Source organism: Ranitomeya imitator, chromosome 1, assembly GCF_032444005.1.
Source record: "Ranitomeya imitator isolate aRanImi1 chromosome 1, aRanImi1.pri, whole genome shotgun sequence".
Classification (NCBI taxonomy): Eukaryota; Metazoa; Chordata; class Amphibia; order Anura; family Dendrobatidae; genus Ranitomeya; species Ranitomeya imitator.
This window is the reverse complement of record NC_091282.1, coordinates 26919049-26940414: the sequence shown is the minus strand read 5'-3', so window position 1 is coordinate 26940414 and position 21366 is coordinate 26919049. Positions and strand designations below refer to the sequence as shown.

General features: G+C 49.9%; 1 long non-coding RNA gene across 1 annotated transcript in view; it reads left to right on the top strand.

Annotated features, from left to right (window-relative positions):
• Window positions 1-692: 692 nt before the first annotated feature.
• LOC138657583 (uncharacterized) overlaps window positions 693-21366 on the top strand; it is a 116393-nt gene continuing 95719 nt past the window's right edge. Inside the window, exon 1 of the long non-coding RNA XR_011317075.1 lies at window positions 693-779. This is a non-coding gene — a long non-coding RNA (uncharacterized lncRNA). The remainder of the gene's footprint in view (window positions 780-21366) is intronic.

The window sequence follows — 21366 nt, the reverse complement described above, 5'->3', positions numbered from 1 at the left end:
GACGAAGCGGCAGCAACCTCTCCCTAAGCTCAGATCAGCAGCAGTAAGATGGCGGTCGGCGGGAACGCCCCTTTATAGCCCCTGTGACGCCGCAGACAGCAAGCAAATCACTGCAATGCCCTTCTCTAAGATGGTGGGGACCAGGACCTATGTCATCACGCTGCCCACACTCTGCGTTTACCTTCATTGGCTGAGAAATGGCGCTTTTCGCGTCATTGAAACACGACTTTGGCGCGAAAGTCGCGTACCGCATGGCCGACCACGCACAGGGGTCGGATCGGGTTTCATGAAACCCGACTTTGTCAAAAGTCGGCGACTTTTGAAAATGAACGACCCGTTTCGCTCAACCCTAGTGAAGACTAAAGACACGCCTCCAGAGAATCCTATTAGCCACGCCTCCTTGATAAACACTATGTCAATTAGCACAAACTATAAAAGCCTGTATCTCTGGAACCATAAGTCGGACTTCAAAAATACAAAAAACAGAAAAGTCAGTGAAGTCGTGGGAATGAAATAAGAGCAAAAACTGCTCACTTCTGTCCTAGATACAGATTCCCTTTAAGCATTATCATTTGTCATGAGAATGAAGGGTTAACCTAAGTCATCTGTAAACAAATCTCTTCTGATGGGATTTTGGCTCTGCCTTCTGTTAACCCTTTGTGCAGCATTTTCCCTTTTTGGCAGCGGCACAAAGAAGAATTGTTCAGGAGAGGAGAATAATCTTCAGGTTGAAACCCAAGCAGCGGCGGCCCCGGACTTCACGCCCCACACCCACTAAGGTAAGCTATGAAAACAGAAACCCTGTACATGTACTAAAGGAACAGAGCCAGTGCTGAAATAAGATCGCCCTGTTATCGCGCCTCCTGGCACCAAAGGTGATTTTTTTTACCCCGGGCAATCGTTATTCCGCTGACTGGTTTATCATGGGAAGGCGTGTTATACGAAATACACAATTACTTTGTTATCTCCATGATGATGTGTGCGGGATATTGGCTGCAAAAAGTAATTGTTGGTGTCGTGCTGGAAAAAGGCAAAGCTGGTGCTGGAAGGCGGGGTCCTGTATCACTGATTTGGGCTACTTGTGTATATGGCACATAGAGCCATACTATCCAGTACCTATAGGCCTCAGTTGTGTAGAGTTATACTTGAAAGTCTGTCCATACACTATGTTCACGCTCCTCCATGCACATGTGCCAAATGGACGCAAAAGACCCTATTCACCTAATAAGTGCCTAGTCTAGGAAATTCAAGACGCTGTTATCACTTTTGGTAATTAGTACTATCCACTATATACCAGGATCAACTTACAGGACCTGACGTATATCAGGACCACCCCACAAGATATGCCATATACCAGGAACACCCCACAAGACCTGCCATATACCAGGAACACCCTACAAGACCCGCCATATACCAGGAACACCCCACAAGACCTGCCATATACCAGGAACACCCCACAAGACCTGCCATATACCAGGAACACCCCACAAGACCTGCCATATACAAGGAACACCCCACAAGACCTGCTGTATACGAGGAACACCCCACAAGACCTGCCATATACGAGGAACTCCCCACAAGACCTGCCATGTACCGAGAACACTCGAAAAGACCTGCCATATACCAGGAACACTCAAAAAGACCTGCCATATGCCAGGAACACTCAAAAAGACCTGCCATATGCCAGGAACCCTTCACAAGACCTGCCATATACCAGGAACACCCTACAAGACCCGCCATATACCAGGAACACCCCACAAGACCTGCCATATACCAGGAACACCCCACAAGACCTGCCATATACCAGGAACACCCCACAAGACCTGCCATATACAAGGAACACCCCACAAGACCTGCTGTATACGAGGAACTCCCCACAAGACCTGCCATATACGAGGAACTCCCCACAAGACCTGCCATGTACCGAGAACACTCGAAAAGACCTGCCATATACCAGGAACACTCAAAAAGACCTGCCATATGCCAGGAACACTCAAAAAGACCTGCCATATGCCAGGAACCCTTCACAAGACCTGCCATATATCAGGAACACCCCACAAGACCTGCTATATACGAGGAACACCCCACAAGACATGCCATATACCGAGAACACTCGAAATGACCTGACATATACCAGGAACACACAAAAAGACCTGCCATATGCCAGGAACCTTTCACAAGACCTGCCATATACCAGTAACACCCAACAAGACCTGCCATATACCAGGAACACCCCACAAGACCTGCCATATACGAGAACTCCCCACAAGACCTACCATATACCGAGAACACTCGAAAAGGCCTGCCATGTACCAGGAACACTCAAAAAGACCTGCCATATGCCAGGAACACTCAAAAAGACCTGCCATATGCCAGGAACCCTTCACAAGACCTGCCATATATCAGGAACACCCCACAAGACCTGCTATATACGAGGAACACCCCACAAGACATGCCATATACCGAGAACACTCGAAAAGACCTGATATATACCAGGAACACACAAAAAGACCTGCCATATACCAGGAACCCTTCACAAGACCTGCTGTATACGAGGAACACCCCACAAGACCTGCCGTATACCAGGAACACCTGAAAAGACCTGCCATATACTGGGAACACTTCACAAGACCTGCCATATACTGTACCAGGAACACCCCACAAGACCTGCCATATACCAGGAACACCCCACAAGACATGCCATATACTGGGAACACCCCACAAGACCTGCCATATACCAGGAACACCCCACAAGACCTGCCATATACTGGGAACACTTCACAAGACCTGCCATATACCAGGAACACCCCACAAGACCTGCCATATACTGGGAACACTTCACAAGACCTGCCATATACCAGGAACACCCCACAAGACCTGGCAAATACCAGGAACACCCCACAAGACCTGCCCTATACAGGGAGCACCCCACAAGACCTGCCATATACCAGGAACACCCCCACAAGACCTGCCATATAACAGGAACACCCCACAAGACCTGCCATATACCAGGAACACCCCCACAAGACCTGCCATATAACAGGAACACCCCACAAGACCTGCCGTATACCAGGAACACCCCACAAGACCTGCCATATACCGAGAACAACCCGCAAGACATGCCATATACCAGGAACACCCGAAAAGACCTGCAATATACCAGGAACTCCCGAAACGACCTGCCATAAGCCAGGAACACCCCACAAGACCTGCCATATACTGGGAACACTTCACAAGACCTGCTGTATACCAGGAACACCCCACAAGACCTGCCATATACGAGGAACTCCTCACAAGACTGCCATATACCAGGAACACCCCACAAGACCTGCCATATACTGGGAACACATCACAAGACCTGCCATATACCAGGAACACCCCACAAGACCTGCCATATACTGGGAACACCCCACAAGACCTGTCATATACCAGGAACACCCCACAAGACCTACCATATACTGGGAACACCCCACAAGACCTGCCATATACCAGGAACACCCCACAAGACCTGCCATATACTGGGAACACCCCACAAGACCTGCCATATACCAGGAACACCCCACAAGACCTGCCATATACTGGGAACACTTCACAAGACCTGCCATATACCAGAAACACCCCACAAGACCTGCCATATACCAGGAACACCCCACAAGACCCGCCGTATACCAGGAACACCCCACAAGACCTGCCATATACCAGGAACACCCCACAAGACCTGCCGTATACCAGGAACACCCCACAAGACATGCCATATACGAGGAACACCCCACAAGACCTGCCGTATACCAGGAACACCCCACAAGACCTGCCATATACCAGGAACACCCCACAAGACCCGCCGTACACCAGGAACACCCCACAAGACCTGCTGTATACCACGAACACCCCAAAAGATGTGTATACCAGGAACACCCCTCAAGACCTGCCAAATACTGGGAACACTTCACAAGACCTGCTATATACCAGGAACACCCCACAAGACCCGCCGTATACCGAGAACATGCCACAAAACCTGCCGTACACCAGGAACACTACAAGACCTGCAGTCTACCTGGAACACCCCACAAGACCTGTTGTATACCAAGAATATTACACAAGACCTACCGTATACTGGAAACACCCCACAAGACCTGACGTTTACTAGGAACACCCCACAGGACCTGAAGTATACCGGTGTGGTAGATCGGCTCATTTGGCTGCACACGGAGGTAGACACGGGAACACTGTGACTTGAAGGTTGCACTTGGTTTATTAAATGCAGCAGAAACCAAGGGTTAAGCACAAAATAACTTCAGTGTGTTGGAGGAAAATACTCTAGTTTTATATCACTGACACCATCATGCACAGTGACAGATATCTCCCCTCCAGTACTTTACCAGTGACTTTGTCACATATCCCCCTCTGCCCAAAGCTGGGGGCTATGGCACCTTCACTGGCTAAGCAGGGGGACTCTGGACAGGGCATCTGTGTTCCCAGGCAACTTTCCTGGCCTGTGCTCCACATGAAATGTAAAGTCCTGGAGCGTCAGAAACCACCTAGTTACCCGGGCATTCTTCCCTTCTTTTCCCTCATCCATGTCAAGGGTGCATGATCAGATATTAGCCTGAACCTTATGGCTAACAGGTAATATCTCAGGGTGTCGATAGCCCACTTGCTGGCCAAGCACTCTTTCACCACGATGACATAGTTCTTCTCACAGGAGAGTTTTCTACTCAGGTATAGGACTGGGTGTTTGCCCCATTTATTTCCTGGGACAATACAGCTCCCAAACCGACTTCGGAGGCGTTCGTCTGGAGCACAAACTCCTTAGTGAAGTCTGGTGCGACCAAGACTGGCTGTTAGCAAGGGCCAAACTTCAACTCTTGGAATGCCATCCCAGCTTCCAAGGACCATTTGACCATCAATGATTTTGTGCCCTTGAGAAAATCTGTCAGGGGATCGGCTGTCATGGCAAAATTCGAGATAAATCGACGATAATAACCCACAATTCCCAGAAACGCCCCAACCTGCTTTTCGGAGACCGTCTGAGGCCACTTTTGGATTGCCTCCACTTTGTCTATTTGTGGCTTAAACTGGCCCCTTCCAATGATGTAACCCAAGTACTTTGCCTCTTCTTTTCCGAGGGTGCACTTCTTTGGGTTTATGGTAAACCCTGCCTCCCTCAGTGCATTCAGTACCACCTGGACCTTCTGCAGGTGACTTCCCCAATCTGGGCTGAAGATCACGATGTCATTCAAGAAAGCGGCAGCGTACTTCTTGTGAGGGACTAGTATCTGGTCTATAGCCCTCTGGAAGGTAGCTGGGGCTTCTTGTAGTCCGAAAGGCATCCGGGTATACTGAAAGCACCCGTACGGTGTAGAGAAGGCCATCTTCTGCTTGGCACTTGGAGACAGAAGAATTTGCCAGTACCCTTTTGTCAGGTCCAGGGTGGCGATATATCTGGCTGACCCTAGCCTCTCAACAAGCTCATCGACCCGGGGCATCGGATAAGCGTCAAACTCATTGAGCTTCCTGTAACCGTTACAGAAGTGCCGTTCTCCATCTGGCTTCGGCACAAGGACAATAGGGCTGGACCAGACACTCTTTGACTCCATGATGATGCCCAGGCTCAACATTCTCTTCAACTCCTTGGAGATCACCTCGAGGCAAGCTTCAGGAATCCGATACGGCCTTTGGTTCACCCTCACATGCGGTTCAGTCAGGATTTCGCACTGTTTTATCTGGGCCGGCGACAGTGTCTCTGCCACTGTGATATCCTCGACCTTGGCTTCAGGATGGGCTCCTAGGCATGTTGCTTCTACCAGATCCCTGACTCGCCAGGGTTTCAGCTGGTTAATGTGGTACACCTGGTATGGTTTTCTTCTTCCCGGTTGGTGGACCTTGTAGTTGACATTACTCAACTTTTCGACCACCTCGTATGGCCCTTGCCACTTGGCCTGGAATTTACTTTCAACGGTTGAGATCAATGCCCGCATCTGGTCTCCAGGGCTAAACTGTCTCACTCTTGACAACCTACTGTAGACCCTTGCCTGGGTCTCTCGTGTTTGGAGGAGACTCTAGTTCTTAGTCGACATCTGTCCTGCATCTGGGCCACATGTTCGTTAACACTTCGGTGGGGTGTTACCGCCGCTTCCCAGGTCTCCTTTGCAATGTCAAGAAGACCCCTAGGGTGCTGTCCGTATAGGAGCTCGAATGGCGAGAACCCTGTAGAGGCCTATGGCACTTCTCTGATGGAGAACAGTAGAACATTTTCAAGTACATTTTTCAATGTTAAATCCTGCATTTGACTATAAAGGCACAGATGATTGGCCTCGGGAAGACCAAAACATCCAACACTGCGGAGACACCATCACGTGTTTCTCAACGCAGTGATTTCAGAACACTGCCCCCATCCCTTATGGGAAATATGCAGATGCATGTAAAGAAGCTGCGGAGACACCATCACGTGTTTCTCGACGCAAGCAGTGAATAGCCAGGCCTTTCCCCGGGAAGGAACAACCACGGGAAGGGCAGCATCCTATGAAGGAAAGCCACCTATGCCAAGCATGGTATCTATCCACAGACAGCTGTTTCGGGGTTTTTGCCCCTCATCAGTGTGGAGTAGGAATCTGGCTATTAGGAGCAGTGTCTAGTAAAAAGGCTATAAAGGCACAGATGATTGGCCTCGGGGAGACCAAAACATCCAACACCGCGGAGACACCATCACGTGTTTCTCAACACAGTGATTCCAGAACACTGCCCCCATCCCTTATGGGAAATATGCAGATGCATGTATCCGCGGTGTTGGATGTTTTGGTCTCCCCGAGGTCATTCATCTGTACCTTCACAGCCTTTTACTAGGCACTGCTCCTAATAGCCAGATTCCTACTCCACACTGATGAGGGGCAAAAACCCCGAAACAGCTGTCTGTGGATGGATACCATGCTTGGCATAGGTGGCTTTCCTTCATAGGATGCTGCCCTTCCCGTGGTTGTTCCTTCCCGGGGAAAGGCCTGGCTATTCACTGGTTGCGTTGAGAAACACGTGATGGTGTCTCCGCAGCTTCTTTACATGCATCTGCATATTTCCCATAAGGGATGGGGGCAGTGTTCTGGAATCACTGCGTTGAGAAACACGTGATGGTGTCTCCACGGTGTTGGATGTTTTGGTCTCCCCGAGGCCAATCATCTGTGCCTTTATAGCCTTTTTACTAGGCACTGCTCCTAATAGCCAGATTCCTACTCCACACTGATGAGGGGCAAAAACCCCGAAACAGCTGTCTGTGGATGGATACCATGCTTGGCATAGGTGGCTTTCCTTCATAGGATGCTGCCCTTCCCGTGGTTGTTCCTTCCCGGGGAAAATCCTGCATTTGGGCAGTCCCAAAATTTCCACCAGAAACCCCCAGTTCAGGAATTTTGGCCTCACTGGTCGCTATGTCGTCTTCGTCACCAGCCAGGACACACAAGGGAACTCATCCAGCGCTCGACCCTCTGGTCTGGAGTGTAAGATTGTGACAGCAGCCATGTTTGCACAACATGCAATAAGTCAAACATCTGGGATCAAGGTGGTTTGTCCCCATAATATGCCCAGCGGTGAACCCTTTGTGCTCTGACAGACATAGTCACTCCTGGTGTGCCAAAATTTCGGTTTTCAATTTGGTATACTCCTTTGCCTCCTGCAATGCCAAATCATAATAGGCCTTCTGGGGCTCACCAGTCACATAGGGGGTCAGCACCTCCGCCCACTGCTCTGGTGGTAGCTTCTCACACTCTGCCACCCACTCGAATAGTCATAAATGCCAAAAATGCCTCAATATCATCACCCGGGGTCATTCTTTGTTTCGCTCGTCTTACGCCTTCTGTATGTACGTGTCGTCACCTGGACCTGAGGTAGGGGCTGCTGGCCTTCCACGAACCTCCTCTGCAAGCAAATCAATCTGCTTCTGATGCTGCTGGTGGTGCTGCTGCATCTACTGTATAAGCAGCTTACTTGTCTTTTGTTGCGCCATCTGTTGCTGCTGTAATTGCTGCTGGTGCTGTAGTTGCTGTTGCTGCTGTGCTTATATCACATGTTTGAGCAGGTCCTTCATCTTGCCTGAAATCACACCTTGGCCTGTGGCCATCACACATGTTTGCTGTGGATAGATCGGCTCACTCGGCTGCACACGGAGGTAGACACGGGAACACTGTGGCTTGAAGGATGCACTTAGTTTATTAAATGCGGCATAAGCCAAGGGTTAAGCACAAAATAAACGCCCCCTTGGGCAAAACAGCAAAGTAAAACAAAACGGTAGCTCTAGGTACAACCCTTGTAGTAACAGCATCAGCCCTCTCAGGGTTAGCACAACCCATGATTCAGGCATAACCCACAGCACAAAACCACTTCTCTGGAGTGTTCCTCTCCAGACACTCAACACCCAGACTGCATTTGGAGTCCAGTTATTTATGCCTTGACCATGTGACTCTTCACCCATATGACTGATCACATGACTGTGACATCACACAGGTCCTGTCAGCACACTGCGGTGCCTGCTCTGCAGGTGGAGATAAGGTGGACACCCTGCCACCCACTCTATGGACGTCCACATAAAACCAGCCCATGTATGCAACTTTAGCTTCGGCCTCACAACACTTTATTGTGCTAGAACAAAATACTCTGGCTTTATATCAATGACGCCATTAGGCATAGTGACACATATCTCCCCTCCAGTACTTTACCAGTGACTTTGTCACACGGGAACACCCCATAAGAACTGATGTATACCGGGAACACCCCACAAGATACGTCATATACAGGGAACATCCCACAATACCCGTTGTTACCGGGTGTCACGATTCCCCTGACCGCTGTCAACACTGGGTCAGGATTCCCACTGTGACCGTCACCCCTACGTCACGGATTGAGGTGACTTCAGGCCAACAGACGGCTATCACATGTGCAGGGGGGCTTATCTTAGTTATCCCTCCACTCCACGATGTGATGAAAAACCACACACAAGGCTATTGACCTCTTGCTTACAGCAGGGGCTTATTCTAGGTATCCCACTGCTTTCAATATACCACAAACTGCAGGGATTTATGTATATCCCACTTACAGTTCCACTTAACACTTGCAGCTCTCTGGCGCCCCCTTACTTTCAGGTCAGATTAGGTACTGCACCCTGGGTAATTAGTCGCCAGGAAGGCTGCCTGCTATGTACTGGCTATTGGGCACGCTGCAGCGACGCGGTAAACTACTCCCACTCAGGCAGGAACAATAATTATCAAACCCGCAGTTGCTTCAGCATAATCCAACAGTCAGCGCACTTTCGCTGCCACCAGCTTCGATTAAACGGGTCCGAAGCTAACCCAACTCAACAGTAACAGTAGCGTTTTCCCTTCAGAAGACTTAGGGTACGGTTTTTAGAGCATGGAGAAGAACTAACATATAATAGTATATCCCATTAAAAATTAGGCAGTGCGTTATCAAAAATATTTTAGAAAGAAGTTTCAAATGAGACAATTGCAAATATGTACATGGGTAATTATAACATAAAGGGAATAAATGAGAAAAGCAACACTCACATGTTTAAAGCATGACAGGCATCCAGGCTAGTGGAGTTTTTCCATATGTCCCAGCTCATTTGGACGTGCTGCTGGCTTCAGAAGACAAGCAGTCCAGAAGGAGACATCAGCAGAAGAGAGTGAGCTGGGGCTCCTGCCACAAACTTAATACCTTAAGGCTTTGACATCACAGAGGGGCTGGCTTATTCAGACCCTCCTCTCTCTACATTCTGCCTAAACTTTAAACTATTCTCTCTAATTTCTATAACTTCACTACAAAACATGACAGAGTCAGACCAAACCTATCATTCATCTCGGATTAACGTGAGCATTCTAATGAGATCAAATATGTCCTATCTGGGATACATATTTACAGAGAAAACCCTACTTCTTTACCAGACGGAGTTAGAAGCCCGAGTTTCAAGGGATGGGTACCTACACCGAGTGGGAATACGAATATATATTTTCGTGTTCTTACCGTAAACATGGTGCATAATATCGTACCAAAACCAAACAAAGGATCTTTCATGAATTTTGGAGCCACTTTACCAGTTCTGACTAGTGAAGGTGGGAGGGGTGAGGGACTTTCCTCTGAGCCTGGAATTTACGACCCCAGGGCAATAAAACCCCCTTCTAGCATACAGTCCGTAGCCCAGAGAGAAACAAGTAGAGTCAGCTAGTGAAGGGGGGGGTTTAGCCCACCTCATGAGCTGACGAGCAACTAAACTTATGATATTTCATACCATATCGTGACACCTCCCCCTTTTGGTGTGCGCTAGGGAGGCAGTACCCCACGGTATGCCTCCATGGGCACCTCATTAGGTTCACCCTGGCGGGAGAGTCCATCTGCATTCCCATGCTCTTTGCCCGTTTTATGTTCAATGGTGAAGTCAAACTGCTGAAGGGCAAGGCTCCAGCATAGCAACCTGCCGTTGGTTCCACACATGGCATTTAGCCAGCGCAGAGGGTTGTGGTCGGTCACCACAGTGAAGGTGTGACCGTACAAGTAGGGCTGCAAGCGCTGCAGGGTCCAGACTATGGCCAGGCACTCCTTCTCGATGGTGGAGTAGGCCACTTCCCTCAGCAAAAGTTTCCGGCTCAGGTATAACACGGGGTGCTCTTGGTCCTCCGAGTCAACCTGGCTGAGTACAGCACCAAGGCCAAACTCGCTGGCGTTGGTCTGCACCAAGAACGGTCGACTGCTGTCAACTGCTTTCAACACAGGGGCGTTGCACAGTGCAGTTTTCAACGCCTGGAAGGCCCCCTCACAGCCATCTGTCCAGTTGACAATGTGAGGTAGCTTCTTCCTGGTGAGGTCCGTCAAAGGTTTTGCCAGGCTACTATAGTGCTTTACGAAGTGCCTATAGTACCCTGCAGTGCCCAAGAAGGACATCACCTGTTTCTTGTTCACGGGAGTGGGCCAATTCACGATCACTCCCACTTTGTCAGGCTCTGGCTTCAGGGTGTTCCCGCCTACCCGGTGCCCCAGGTAGTGAACCTCCCTCATGCCCATCTGACACTTTCCCGGCTTGATAGTCAGTCCTGCTTGGTGAATTCGCCTGAGCACCTCCTCGAGATGCTGCAGGTGTTCCTTCCAGGAGGGACTGAAGATGGCAATGTCATCCAAGTACGCCACGGCGTACGTCTCCAGTCCCTAAAGCAGGAGGTTGACTATCCGCTGGAAAGTGGCAGGGGCATTCTTCATGCCGAAGGGCATGACCGTGGACTCGTACAGTCCAAAGGGTGTGATAAAGGCGGACTTTTCCTGCGCCTCGGGGCTCAGGGGAATCTGCCAGTATCCTCGACTCAGATCCATTATTGTTAGGTAATCTGCGCCAGCTAACTTCTCAAGCAGCTCCTCCATGCGCGGCATTGGGTGCGCATCCGAGGCTGTGATGGCGTTGAGCCCCCTGTAGTCCACGCAGAACCGGGTGGTCCGGTCCTTCTTTGGCACGAGAACTACAGGTGATGCCCACGCGCTCTTTAACCGTCGAATCACCCCCAGCTGTAACATCTCATCGATCTCTTGGCGCATAGTCTGCTGCACCTGGTCAGAGATTCAATAGGGTGTTCGCCGTAGTGGGGCGTGATTCCCGGTGTCCACCTCGTGGACTGCTAACTCAGTCCTCCCAGGTCGGTTGGAGAATAGACCCGGAAGGGTTCCAGTGTGGTTTGCAACTGCACCCGCTGGGGTTCAGTTAACGAGGCGCTTACCTCCACATCCTCGATGGACCCATTGGCCTTGGCTTGGGCCAGCAAGTCCAGGAGGGTGTCTTCCTCCCCGTCTTCGGGTAAGCTGCAGACCGGTAGGACGAAAGGTTCACGTTCGTGATGAGCCTTCATCATGTTGATGTGAAAGGCCTTTCGCCTACCCCGAGCGTGGTCAAGCGTGACCACGTACGTGACCGGGTTGAGCTGTTGGTGGACGACGTACGGGCCCTCCCAGGCGGCCTGAAGTTTATCCGTTGGTACAGGGACCAGCACCCACACCTTTTGACCCACGTGGTAGGTCCGCTCCCGGGCGTTCTGGTCGTACCAGTGCTTCTGATCAGCCTGAGCCTGCGTCATGTTTTCATGCACCAACTGCGTCAAGGTCTGCATCTTGTCACGGAAGCGCATGACATACTCCACTATGGACACTTCAGAAGGGTTCGGCTCCTCTTCCCAGCATTCTCTTACCAACCCAAGGGGTCCCCGGACTCGCCTGCCGTACAGGAGCTCGAAGGGGGAGAACCCCGTCGAGGCCTGTGGAACCTCTCGGTAAGCGAACAGCAGGTGTGGGAGGTACCGCTCCCAGTCGCGCCCTTGAGTCTCAACCAGCATGCGTAGCATCTGTTTGAGGGTACCATTGAAGCGTTCACACAAGCCATTGGTCTGTGGGTGATACGCACTCGATACCAGGTGCTTCACCTGCATTTTCTTACAGAGAGCCTCCATTAGGCGAGACATAAATTGGGTCCCTTGATCAGTAAGCATTTCCCTGGGAAATCCTACACGTGAAAAGATGGCCAACAGGGCATCCGCCACCTTATCTGCCCTAGTTGACGACAGAGCTACTGCCTCTGGGTACCGGGTAGCATAGTCTACCACAGTAAGGATGTATTGCTTTCCAGAGCTGCTGGGGACGGCCAGCGGGCCCACAATGTCCACCGCGATCCTCTGGAAAGGCTCCTCTATCACTGGCAAAGGGATCAGGGGAGCCTTAAGAGCAGGCCCCGCCTTCCCCACTCTTTGACAAGTGATACAGGAGCGGCAGTAGTTTGACACATCTGTCCCCATCTTAGGCCAATAGAAGTGTTGAGACAGCCGGGCCTTAGTTTTGCCGATCCCCAAGTGTCCAGCTAGCGGGATCTCATGGGCAATCCGCAACAACTCACCCCGGAATTGCTGGGGGACGACCAACTGTCTTTCCCTCAACCACTCCTTTTGTGATTCTCCGGGTACTGTCTCCCGGTATAACCTTCCTTGTTCCCAGAACACCTTTTCCTTATCAGTCTCGGAGAAGGGCGTCCCGGCAAGTTGTCTCAAACTCTCTAGGCTCGCATCTGTGTGCAGAGCGGCCTGAAACTCCTGGCTAGGGGAAGCCAAAAGCGACGTCAGGGTCCCTTCCCCACGGGAACCCTCTTGGACCTGCTCTGGGTCCACCTCTGGTTCAGTAACAGTAATGACTGCGGAGGGTCCGGAAGGCAGACAGTTATCTGCGTTCCGGGCACTCTGACTGCGGGTGACAGCAGCTACGTAGGCTGTCTCCCCGGGGGTTTCTACAGACCCATCAGCCGGCGCTGCTATGGGCTCTACCTCCCCATCCACCCCCAACACTCCAGGGGCAGTGCTACTTATGGGCCAGTTACCTTCCTCGGTGGCACTGGTCACTTTCATGGCATCACCTTCCTCACGGTTCCCATGCATCTCCCCATTTCCTGTAGCACCGACACTTGCCCCTGTTAGGGGTTCCTCAGCCGTCTCACTCCGCAGAGCGACGTGGCTGGGCACGCCTGTACCTATGGACACATTAACCTTCACAGAAAAATCATTATCAGGTTCAGCTGGCACAGGTACAACATTTTCACCATCAATCCTAGGGAAAAAATGGTTATTAGATGCATCATTACAAGATAAAGCATGGTCAGGTAACACATGCGATTTCCCATCATCATCATCATCAGGGTTAACTTTACCCTTATTAGTAGATTGGGGAGGGGTGTCAGGGACGTATTATGCAACCATCCTCCCCAAATCAGTCCCCAACAAAACATCAGTGGGCAAATTATCAGACAGCCCCACTTCCTTCACCCCGCTCCCGGCACCCCAATCAATAAAAACCCGGGCCATCGGTAAGGGACAGCTGATGCCCCCAATCCCAGTGACAGTTAGGGTTTTCCCCGGAATGATTTCTTCAGGGGCCGCCAGTTCGGGTCGGATGAGGGTTCGTTCAGCCCCGGTGTCCTTGAGGCCTGTAGCAACATGGCCTCCCACAGTGACATGCTGTACGTTGTCACACACCCTCCCAACCACACCACCCACCAAAAGAACTGCTGCATTAGGCCCTGGGGCCTTGGCTTGGGTGTTCTTCTGCTTGGTTGGGCAGGCGAGACTGATATGACCCGTCTGATGGCAGGTGTAACACGTGCGAGGTTCGGTGGTCGGTCTGGTGCTGTTGGCCACGGGGCCAGGACCTCTGGTGTGTTGGCTGGCAGGGGTACTGGCGTTGGTTGCAGGCTTACCCCCTCTCCAGCTGGTGGTGACTGGCTTCCGCCCTTCCGATCTACGGTTGGCCTCATAGGCATCGGCAATCTGGGCTGCTTTCGTCACGTCTTTGGGTTCTCTGTCCATCACGAACTGTCGCACCTCAGCTGGGCAAAGATGAAAGAACTGGTCTTTGATCATCAGGTCTCGCAGCTGTGCAAAGGTGGTCACTGACAGTCCTTGGGTCCACTGGTCAAAGTGGGTCCCCAGTCCATGCACCACATCACTGTAACTGTCGTGTGGGCCACGTTGGAGGGTCCGGAACTTTCTACGGTACACCTCGGGTGTAAGCTGGTACTTGGCTATCAAAGCCTTTTTGATGGCCTCATAGTCACCATCTTGTTCTTGAGGGAGGGCAGCAAACGCCTCCAGAGCTTTACCTCTCAGCCCTGGTGTCAGGTATCGGGCCCATTCATCTGTAGGCAGCTGGTACTGCCGGCAGGCTTTCTCAAAGGCCCGCAAAAAAGTGTCCAAGTCCCCGTCCTTCTCCATAACAGGAAAGTGATCGGGCCGGGGCTTAGGTATCTGAGCACTGCTGGGCTCACGTCTCTGGGCGGTGGAGGGCATCCCCCCCTGCCGGAGCATCTCCAGTTCATGTTCTCGCTGGGCTTGGCGCTCGGCTCTCTCAGCCTCCCGCTCGGCTCGCTGGGCCTCTCGCTCAGCTCGGGCCTCTTGCCGGTATTGCTGAATCAGCTGCCGACGTCCCTCATGGTCGTCAGTGGGGAATTCTTTCAAGGCCGCCTGCAGGTGGGGGTCCAATTCGCCCGGATCGCTAACAGGGCCAGCATTCAGTGGTTGGACCTCTGCTGCAGCACCATGTTCGCTGGTGCTGGCTTCTGCGGCCTCTGAGCTCTGAGATTGGTCTTGAGCGGCTTCCCATTGCACCAGATCTGCGACCAGTTGGGCTTTGTTTTTGCTTGCAAAGTCAATGTGCTGTGTCTTGCATAAGGCAACAAGGGTGTCTCTGGTCTGCTGCTCATAAAAGGTTTCTCCCAGCCCAACCATGGTTGCCAAATAAAAGATAGGATAGAAAAACGAAGAGGAAGGGAGGGGATAATTACCAGTACGCAATTGTCTCACAACTAAAAAGCACTGAGTTCGTTCTCCAAACTTATTTGCGCAGAGTCCTCGCAAGAACTTTCTGCAAGTTTTTAGTGAGAGGAATGATTACTCAAACCAAATCACTAATGCTCTAAGATATCCCACCGCCTTGCCACCAATTGTCACGATTCCCCTGACCGCTGTCAACACTGGGTCAGGATTCCCACCGTGACCGTCACCCCTACGTCACGGATTGAGGTGACTTCAGGCCAACAGACGGCTATCACATGTGCAGGGGGGCTTATCTTAGTTATCCCTCCACTCCACGATGTGATGAAAAACCACACACAAGGCTATTGACCTCTTGCTTACAGCAGGGGCTTATTCTAGGTATCCCACTGCTTTCAATATACCACAAACTGCAGGGATTTATGTATATCCCGCTTACAGTTCCACTTAACACTTGCAGCTCTCTGGCGCCCCCTTACTTTCAGGTCAGATTAGGTACTGCACCCTGGGTAATTAGTCGCCAGGAAGGCTGCCTGCTATGTACTGGCTATTGGGCACGCTGCAGCGACGCGGTAAACTACTCCCACTCAGGCAGGAACAATAATTATCAAACCCGCAGTTGCTTCAGCATAATCCAACAGTCAGCGCACTTTCGCTGCCACCAGCTTCGATTAAACGGGTCCGAAGCTAACCCAACTCAACAGTAACAGTAGCGTTTTCCCTTCAGAAGACTTAGGGTACGGTTTTTAGAGCATGGAGAAGAACTAACATATAATAGTATATCCCATTAAAAATTAGGCAGTGCGTTATCAAAAATATTTTAGAAAGAAGTTTCAAATGAGACAATTGCAAATATGTACATGGGTAATTATAACATAAAGGGAATAAATGAGAAAAGCAACACTCACATGTTTAAAGCATGACAGGCATCCAGGCTAGTGGAGTTTTTCCATATGTCCCAGCTCATTTGGACGTGCTGCTGGCTTCAGAAGACAAGCAGTCCTGAAGGAGACATCAGCAGAAGAGAGTGAGCTGGGGCTCCTGCCACAAACTTAATACCTTAAGGCTTTGACATCACAGAGGGGCTGGCTTATTCAGACCCTCCTCTCTCTACATTCTGCCTAAACTTTAAACTATTCTCTCTAATTTCTATAACTTCACTACAAAACATGACAGAGTCAGACCAAACCTATCATTCATCTCGGATTAACGTGAGCATTCTAATGAGATCAAATATGTCCTATCTGGGATACATATTTACAGAGAAAACCCTACTTCTTTACCAGACGTAGAGTTAGAAGCCCGAGTTTCAAGGGATGGGTACCTACACCGAGTGGGAATACGAATATATATTTGTTATGGCTGGCAATCAGGCAACACAGCGTGCAGTAATCAGCGCACATACAGAGATCTGGCAATAACCAAAAACAATAGGACGAGCTCTGAGACGTGGAATCTCTGTAGACTGCAGTACCTGATCTATCCTCACACAACTATAAGCAGCAATGGATTGCGCCTATCACTACCTATGCAACTCGGCACTGCCTGAGGAGCTGACTAGCCTGAAGATAGAAATACAAGCCTGACTTACCTCAGAGAAATACCCCAAAGGAATAGGCAGCCCCCCACATATAATGACTGTTAGCAAGATGAAAAGACAAACGTAGGAATGAAATAGATTCAGCAAAGTGAGGCCCGATATTCTAGACAGAGCGAGGATAGCAAAGAGAACTATGCAGTCTACAAAAACCCTAAAACGAAAACCACGCAAAGGGGCAAAAAGACCCACCGTGCCGAACTAACAGCACGGCGGTGCACCCCTTTGCTTCTCAGAGCTTCCAGCAAAAGTTAATAGCAAGCTGGACAGAAAAAACAGAAAACAAACTAGAAGCACTTATCTAGCAGAGCAGCAGGCCCAAGGAAAGATGCAGTAGCTCAGATCCAACACTGGAACATTGACAAGGAGCAAGGAAGACAGACTCAGGTGGAGCTAAATAGCAAGGCAGCCAACGAGCTCACCAAAACACCTGAGGGAGGAAGCCCAGAGACTGCAATACCACTTGTGACCACAGAAGTGAACTCAGCCACAGAATTCACAACAGTACCCCCCCCTTGAGGAGGGGTCACCGAACCCTCACCAGAACCCCCAGGCCGACCAGGATGAGCCACATGAAAGGCACGAACAAGATCTGGGGCATGGACATCAGAGGCAAAAACCCAGGAATTATCTTCCTGAGCATAACCCTTCCATTTGACCAGATACTGGAGTTTCCGTCTAGAGACACGAGAATCCAAAATCTTCTCCACAATATACTCCAATTCCCCCTCCACCAAAACAGGGGCAGGAGGCTCCACAGATGGAACCATAGGTGCCACGTATCTCCTCAACAACGACCTATGGAATACATTATGTATGGAAAAGGAGTCTGGGAGGATCAGACGAAAAGACACCGGATTGAGAATCTCAGAAATCCTATACGGACCAATAAAACGAGGTTTAAATTTAGGAGAGGAAACCTTCATAGGAATATGACGAGAAGATAACCAAACCAGATCCCCAACACGAAGTCGGGGTCCCACACGGCGTCTGCGATTAGCGAAAAGCTGAGCCTTCTCCTGGGACAAGGTCAAATTGTCCACTACCTGAGTCCAGATCTGCCGCAACCTGTCCACCACAGAATCCACACCAGGACAGTCCGAAGACTCAACCTGTCCTGAAGAGAAACGAGGATGGAACCCAGAATTGCAGAAAAATGGAGAGACCAAGGTAGCCGAGCTGGCCCGATTATTAAGGGCGAACTCAGCCAACGGCAAAAATGACACCCAATCATCCTGGTCAGCGGAAACAAAACATCTCAGATATGTTTCCAAGGTCTGATTGGTTCGTTCGGTCTGGCCATTAGTCTGAGGATGGAAGGCCGAGGAGAAAGATAGGTCAATGCCCATCCTACCACAAAAGGCTCGCCAGAACCTCGAGACAAACTGGGAACCTCTGTCAGAAACAATATTCTCAGGAATGCCATGCAAACGAACCACATGCTGGAAGAACAAAGGCACCAAATCAGAGGAGGAAGGCAATTTAACCAAGGGCACCAGATGGACCATTTTAGAAAAGCGATCACAGACCACCCAAATGACCGACATTTTTTGAGAAACGGGAAGGTCAGAAATGAAATCCATCGAAATATGTGTCCAAGGCCTCTTCGGGACCGGCAAGGGCAAAAGCAACCCACTGGCACGTGAACGGCAGGGCTTAGCCCTAGCACAAATTCCACAGGACTGCACAAAAGCACGCACATCCCGTGACAGAGATGGCCACCAGAAGGATCTAGCAACCAACTCCCTGGTACCAAAGATTCCAGGATGACCGGCCAGCACCGAACAATGAAGTTCAGAGATAACTTTACTAGTCCACCTATCAGGGACGAACAGTTTCTCGGCCGGACAACGATCAGGCTTATTAGCCTGAAATTTCTGCAACACTCTCCGCAAATCAGGGGAGATGGCAGACACAATGACTCCTTCCTTGAGGATACTCGCCGGCTCAGATAACCCCGGAGAGTCGGGCACAAAACTCCTAGACAGAGCATCCGCCTTCACATTTTTAGAGCCCGGAAGGTATGAAATCACAAAATCAAAACGAGCAAAAAATAACGACCAACGGGCCTGTCTAGGATTCAAGCGCTTGGCAGACTCAAGATAAGTAAGGTTCTTATGATCAGTCAAAACCACCACGCGATGCTTAGCACCCTCAAGCCAATGACGCCACTCCTCGAATGCCCACTTCATGGCCAGCAACTCTCGGTTGCCCACATCATAATTACGCTCAGCAGCAGAAAATTTCCTGGAAAAGAAAGCACATGGTTTGAACACTGAGCAACCAGAACCTCTCTGTGACAAAACCGCCCCTGCACCAATCTCAGAAGCATCAACCTCGACCTGGAACGGAAGAGAAACATCAGGTTGACACAACACAGGGGCACAGCAAAAACGACGCTTCAACTCCTGAAAAGCTTCCACGGCAGCAGAAGACCAATTAACCAAATCAGCACCCTTCTTGGTCAAATCGGTCAATGGTCTGGCAATGCTAGAAAAATTACAGATGAAGCGACGATAAAAATTAGCAAAGCCCAGGAATTTCTGCAGACTTTTCAGAGATGTCGGCTGAGTCCAATCCTGGATGGCCTGAACCTTAACCGGATCCATCTCGATAGTAGAAGGGGAAAAGATGAACCCCAAAAATGAAACTTTCTGCACACCGAAGAGACACTTTGATCCCTTCACGAACAAGGAATTAGCACGCAGTACCTGGAAAACCATTCTGACTTGCTTCACATGAGACTCCCAATCATCTGAGAAGATCAAAATGTCATCCAAGTAAACAATCAAGAATTTATCCAGATACTCACGGAAAATGTCATGCATAAAAGACTGAAGAACAGATGGAGCATTGGCAAGTCCGAACGGCATCACCAGATACTCAAAATGACCCTCGGGCGTATTAAATGCCGTTTTCCATTCATCTCCCTGCCTGATTCTCACCAGATTATACGCACCACGAAGATCAATCTTAGTAAACCAACTAGCCCCCTTAATCCGAGCAAACAAGTCAGAAATCAATGGCAAGGGATACTGAAACTTAACAGTGATCTTATTAAGAAGGCGGTAATCAATACACGGTCTTAGCGAACCATCCTTCTTGGCTACAAAAAAGAACCCTGCTCCCAATGGTGACGACGATGGGCGAATATGTCCCTTCTCCAGGGACTCCTTCACATAACTGCGCATAGCGGTGTGTTCAGGTACGGACAAATTAAATAAACGACCCTTAGGGAATTTACTACCAGGAATCAAATCGATAGCACAATCACAATTCCTATGCGGAGGTAGGGCATCAGACTTGGACTCTTCAAATACATCCTGAAAGTCCGACAAGAACTCTGGGATGTCAGAAGGAATGGATGACGAAATAGACAAAAATGGAACATCACCATGTACTCCCTGACAACCCCAGCTGGTTACCGACATAGAGTTCCAATCCAATACTGGATTATGGGTTTGTAGCCATGGCAACCCCAACACGACCACATCATGCAAATTATGCAGTACCAGAAAGCGAATAACTTCCTGATGTGCAGGAGCCATGCACATGGTCAGCTGGGCCCAGTACTGAGGCTTATTCTTGGCCAAAGGTGTAGCATCAATTCCTCTCAACGGAATAGGACACCGCAAAGGCTCCAAGAAAAATCCACAACGTTTAGCATAATCCAAATCCATCAGATTCAGGGCAGCGCCTGAATCCACAAACGCCATGACAGAATACGATGACAAAGAGCACATTAAGGTAATGGACAAAAGGAATTTGGACTGTACAGTACCAATAACGGCAGAGCTATCGAACCGCCTAGTGCGTTTAGGACAATTAGAAATAGCATGAGTGGAATCACCACAATAGAAACACAGTCTGTTCAGACGTCTGTGTTCTTGCCGTTCTACTTTAGTCATAGTCCTGTCGCACTGCATAGGCTCAGGTTTACTCTCAGACAATACCGCCAGATGGTGCACAGATTTACGCTCGCGCAAGCGACGACCGATCTGAATGGCCAAGGACATAGACTCATTCAAACCAGCAGGCATAGGAAATCCCACCATTACATCCTTAAGAGCTTCAGAGAGACCCTTTCTGAACAAAGCCGCTAGTGCAGATTCATTCCACAGAGTGAGTACTGACCACTTCCTAAATTTCTGACAATATACTTCTACATCATCCTGACCCTGGCATAAAGCCAGCAGATTTTTCTCAGCCTGATCCACTGAATTAGGCTCATCGTAAAGCAATCCCAGCGCCTGGAAAAATGCATCAACACTACTCAATGCAGGGTCTCCTGGCGCAAGAGAAAACGCCCAGTCCTGTGGGTCGCCGCGCAAAAAAGAAATAATAATCAAAACCTGTTGAATAGGATTACCAGAAGAATGAGGTTTCAAGGCCAAAAATAGCTTACAATTATTTCTGAAGCTCAGGAACTTAGTTCTGTCACCAAAA